The sequence below is a fragment of the Lissotriton vulgaris genome, chromosome 7, assembly GCF_964263255.1.
Source record: "Lissotriton vulgaris chromosome 7, aLisVul1.2, whole genome shotgun sequence".
Classification (NCBI taxonomy): domain Eukaryota; kingdom Metazoa; phylum Chordata; class Amphibia; order Caudata; family Salamandridae; genus Lissotriton; species Lissotriton vulgaris.
The window spans coordinates 829,676,357-829,682,853 of NC_141695.1; positions in this window are offsets into that span (position 1 = coordinate 829,676,357).

A 6,497-nucleotide genomic window follows, 5' to 3' on the forward strand; every position below is an offset into this window, starting at 1 on the left:
TCACCCTCTCACCCACCCTCTCACCCTCACACACCCTTTCACCCTCACACACCCCCTCACCCTCACACACACCCTCACCTACCCTCACCCACCCTCACCTTCACACCCTCACCATTACACCCTCATACCCCCACACCCCCACACCCCCACACCAGCTCACCCTCTCAGCCTCACACCCACACCCCCTCACCCTCACACACCCTCACCCTCACACACCCTCACCCTCACTCATCCTCTCACCTTCACACCCTCTCACCCTCACACACCCTCTCACTCCCTCTCATCCTCACACACCGCCTCACCCTCACACCCCCTCACCCCAACACCCTCACACACCCTCTCAGCAACACACACCCTCTCACCCTCACACTCCCTCTCACCCTCACACTCCCTCTAACCCTCACACTCCATATCACCCCCTCACCCTCACACCCCCTCACCCTCACACCCTTACCCTCACACACCCCCTCACACACCCTCTCACCCTCACACACCCTCTCACCCTCACACACCCTCTCATCCTCACACACCATCTCACCCTCACACACCTTCACCCTCACACCTCCTCACCCTCACACCCCCTCACCTCCCCACACCAGCTCACCCTCTCACCCTCACACACCCCTCACTCTCACACACCCTCACCCTCATTCACCATCTCACCCTCACACACCCTCTCACCCTCACACACCCTTTCACCCTAACACACCCTCTCACCCTCACATCCCCTCACCCTCACATCGCCTCACCCTCACATTCCCTCACCCTCCCTCACCCCCTCATTACCTCACCCTCACGCCCCTTCACCACCTCACCCTCACACACCCTCACTCTCACACCCCCTCACCCTCAAACACCCTCATACACCCTCATCTCATTCACCCTCTCACCCTCACACACCCTCTCACCCTCACACACCCTCCCACCCTCACATCCCCTCACCCTTACATCCCCTCACCCTCACATCCTCTCACCCTCACATCCCCTCACCCTCCCTCACCCCCTCACCCCTTCTACCTCACACCCCCTCACCCCCTCACCCTCTCACCCCCTCACCCTCACACACCCCTTCACCCTCACACACACCCTCATCCTCACTCACCCTCTCACCCACCCTCACCCACCCTCTCACCCTCACCCACCCTCTCATCCTCACACACCCTATCACCCTCACACACCCTCTCACCCTCACACACCCCCTCACCCGCCCTCACCCTCACCCACCCTCACTCACCCTCTCACCCTCACACACCCTCACAATTACATCCTCACACACCCACACCACCTTACCCTCACACCCCCTCACCCTCACACCCCCTCACCCTCACACCCCCTCACCCTCACACACCCCTTCACCCTCACACACCCACTCACCACCCTCACCCTTACCCACCCTCTCCTTCACACCCTCACATCCCCTCACCCTCCCTCACCCCCTCACCCCTTCACCCTCACACCCCCTCACCCTCACACACCCCTTCACTCTCACACACACCCTCATCCTCACTCACCCTCTCACCCACCCTCTCACCCTCACACACCCTTTCACCCTCACACACCCTCTCACCCTCACACACACCCTCACCCACCCTCACCCACCCTCACCTTCACACCCTCACACACCCTCACCATTACACCCTCATACCCCACACCCCCTCATACCCCCACACCAGCTCACCCTCTCACCCTCACACCCCCCTCACTCTCACACCCCTTCACCCTCACACACCCTCACCCTCACACACCCTCACCCTCACTCATCCTCTCACCTTCACACACTCTCACCCTCACACACCCTCTCACTCCCTCTCATCCTCACACACCCCCTCACCCTCACACCCCCTCACCCCAACACCCTCACACACCCTCTCAGCATCACACACCATCTCACCCTCACACTCCCTCTCACCCTCACACTCCCTCTAACCCTCACACTCCATATCACCCCCTCACCCTCACACCCCCTCACCTTCACACCCTTACCCTCACACACCCCCTCACACACCCTCACACACCCTCTCACTCCCTCTCATCCTCACACACCCCTCACCCTCACACCCCCTCACCCCAACACCCTCACACACCCTCTCAGCAACACACACCCTCTCACCCTCACACTCCCTCTCACCCTCACACTCCCTCTAACCCTCACACTCCATATCACCCCCTCACCCTCACACCCCCTCACCCTCACACCCTTACCCTCACACACCCCCTCACACACCCTCTCACCCTCACACACCCTCTCACCCTCACACACCCTCTCATCCTCACACACCCTCTCACCCTCACACACCTTCACCCTCACACCTCCTCACCCTCACACCCCCTCACCTCCCCACACCAGCTCACCCTCTCACCCTCACACACCCCTCACTCTCACACACCCTCACCCTCATTCACCATCTCACCCTCACACACCCTCTCACCCTCACACACCCTTTCACCCTAACACACCCTCCCACCCTCACATCTACTCACCCTCACATCGCCTCACCCTCACATTCCCTCACCCTCCCTCACCCCCTCATTACCTCACCCTCACGCCCCCTCACCACCTCACCCTCACACACCCTCACTCTCACACCCCCTCACCCTCAAACACCCTCATACACCCTCATCTCATTCACCCTCTCACCCTCACACACCCTCTCACCCTCACACACCCTCCCACCCTCACATCCCCTCACCCTTACATCCCCTCACCCTCACATCCTCTCACCCTCACATCCCCTCACCCTCCCTCACCCCCTCACCCCTTCTACCTCACACCCCCTCACCCTCTCACCCCCTCACCCTCACACACCCCTTCACCCTCACACACACCCTCATCCTCACTCACCCTCTCACCCACCCTCACCCACCCTCTCACCCTCACCCACCCTCTCATCCTCACACACCCTATCTCCCTCACACACCCTCTCACCCTCACACACCCCCTCACCCGCCCTCACCCTCACCCACCCTCACTCACCCTCTCACCCTCACACACCCTCACAATTACATCCTCACACCCCCAACCCCCGTCACACCCCCACACCACCTTACCCTCACACCCCCTCACCCTCACACCCCCTCACCCTCACACCCCCTCACCCTCACACACCCCTTCACCCTCACACACCCACTCACCACCCTCACCCTCACCCACCCTCTCCTTCACACCCTCACATCCCCTCGCCCTCCCTCACCCCCTCACCCCTTCACCCTCACACCCCCTCACCCTCACACCCCCTCACCCTCACACACCCCTTCACTCTCACACACACCCTCATCCTCACTCACCCTCTCACCCACCCTCTCACCCTCACACACCCTTTCACCCTCACACACCCCCTCACCCTCACACACACCCTCACCTACCCTCACCCACCCTCACCTTCACACCCTCACAATTACACCCTCATACCCCCACACCCCCACACCAGCTCACCCTCTCAGCCTCACACCCACACCCCCTCACCCTCACACACCCTCACCCTCACACACCCTCACCCTCACTCATCCTCTCACCTTCACACCCTCTCACCCTCACACACCCTCTCACTCCCTCTCATCCTCACACACCGCCTCACCCTCACACCCCCTCACCCCAACACCCTCACACACCCTCTCAGCAACACACACCCTCTCACCCTCACACTCCCTCTCACCCTCACACTCCCTCTAACCCTCACACTCCATATCACCCCCTCACCCTCACACCCCCTCACCCTCACACCCTTACCCTCACACACCCCCTCACACACCCTCTCACCCTCACACACCCTCTCACCCTCACACACCCTCTCACTCCCTCTCATCCTCACACACCCCCTCACCCTCACACCCCTCACCCCAACACCCTCACACACCCTCTCAGCATCACACACCCTCTCACCCTCACACTCCCTCTCACCCTCACACTTCCTCTAACCCTCACACTCCATATCACCCCCTCACCCTCACACTCCCTCACCCTCACACCCCCTCACCCTCACACCCTTACCCTCACACACCCCCTCACACACCCTCTCACCCTCACACACCCTCTCACCCTCACACACCCTCTCATCCTCACACACCCTCTCACCCTCACACACCTTCACCCTAACACCTCCTCACCCTCACACCCCCTCACCTCCCCACACCAGCTCACCCTCTCACCCTCACACCCCCCTCACTCTCACACACCCTCACCCTCATTCACCATCTCACCCTCACACACCCTCTCACCCTCACACACCATCTCACCCTCACACACCCTCCCACCCTCACATCCCCTCACCCTCACATCGCCTCACCCTCACATTCCCTCACCCTCCCTCACCCCCTCATTACCTCACCCTCAAGCCCCCTCACCACCTCACCCTCACACACCCTCACTCTCACACCCCCTCACCCTCAAACACCCTCATACACCCTCATCTCATTCACCCTCTCACCCTCACACACCCTCTCACCCTCACACTCCCTCCCACCCTCACATCTCCTCACCCTCACATCCCCTCACCCTCACATCCTCTCACCCTCACATCCCCTCACCCTCCCTCACCCCCTCACCCCTTCTACCTCACACCCCCTCACCCTCTCACCCCCTCACCCTCACACACCCCGTCACCCTCACACACACCCTCATCCTCACTCACCCTCTCACCCACCCTCACCCACCCTCTCACCCTCACCCACCCTCTCATCCTCACACACCCTTTCACCCTCACACACCCTCTCACCCTCACACACACCCTCACCCACCCTCTCACCCTCACACACCCTCACAATTACATCCTCACACCCCCAACCCCCTCACACCCCCACACCACCTTACCCTCACACCCCCTCACCCTCACACCCCCTCACCCTCACACACCCCCTCACCATCCTCACCCTCACCCACCCTCTCCTTCACACCCTCACATCCCCTCACCCTCCCTCACCCCCTCACCCCTTCACCCTCACACCCCCTCACCCTCACACCCCTTCACACTCACACACCCCTTCACTCTCACACACACCCTCATCCTCACTCACCCTCTCACCCACCCTCTCACCCTCACACACCCTTTCACCCTCACACACCCCCTCACCCTCACACACACCCTCACCTACCCTCACCCACCCTCACCTTCACACCCTCACCATTACACCCTCATACCCCCACACCCCCACACCAGCTCACCCTCTCAGCCTCACACCCACACCCCCTCACCCTCACACACCCTCACCCTCACACACCCTCACCCTCACTCATCCTCTCACCTTCACACCCTCTCACCCTCACACACCCTCTCACTCCCTCTCATCCTCACACACCGCCTCACCCTCACACCCCCTCACCCCAACACCCTCACACACCCTCTCAGCAACACACACCCTCTCACCCTCACACTCCCTCTCACCCTCACACTCCCTCTAACCCTCACACTCCATATCACCCCCTCACCCTCACACCCCCTCACCCTCACACCCTTACCCTCACACACCCCCTCACACACCCTCTCACCCTCACACACCCTCTCACCCTCACACACCCTCTCATCCTCACACACCATCTCACCCTCACACACCTTCACCCTCACACCTCCTCACCCTCACACCCCCTCACCTCCCCACACCAGCTCACCCTCTCACCCTCACACAACCCCTCACTCTCACACACCCTCACCCTCATTCACCATCTCACCCTCACACACCCTCTCACCCTCACACACCCTTTCACCCTAACACACCCTCTCACCCTCACATCCCCTCACCCTCACATCGCCTCACCCTCACATTCCCTCACCCTCCCTCACCCCCTCATTACCTCACCCTCACGCCCCTTCACCACCTCACCCTCACACACCCTCACTCTCACACCCCCTCACCCTCAAACACCCTCATACACCCTCATCTCATTCACCCTCTCACCCTCACACACCCTCTCACCCTCACACACCCTCCCACCCTCACATCCCCTCACCCTTACATCCCCTCACCCTCACATCCTCTCACCCTCACATCCCCTCACCCTCCCTCACCCCCTCACCCCTTCTACCTCACACCCCCTCACCCCCTCACCCTCTCACCCCCTCACCCTCACACACCCCTTCACCCTCACACACACCCTCATCCTCACTCACCCTCTCACCCACCCTCACCCACCCTCTCACCCTCACCCACCCTCTCATCCTCACACACCCTATCACCCTCACACACCCTCTCACCCTCACACACCCCCTCACCCGCCCTCACCCTCACCCACCCTCACTCACCCTCTCACCCTCACACACCCTCACAATTACATCCTCACACCCCCACACCACCTTACCCTCACACCCCCTCACCCTCACACCCCCTCACCCTCACACCCCCTCACCCTCACACACCCCTTCACCCTCACACACCCACTCACCACCCTCACCCTTACCCACCCTCTCCTTCACACCCTCACATCCCCTCACCCTCCCTCACCCCCTCACCCCTTCACCCTCACACCCCCTCACCCTCACACACCCCTTCACTCTCACACACACCCT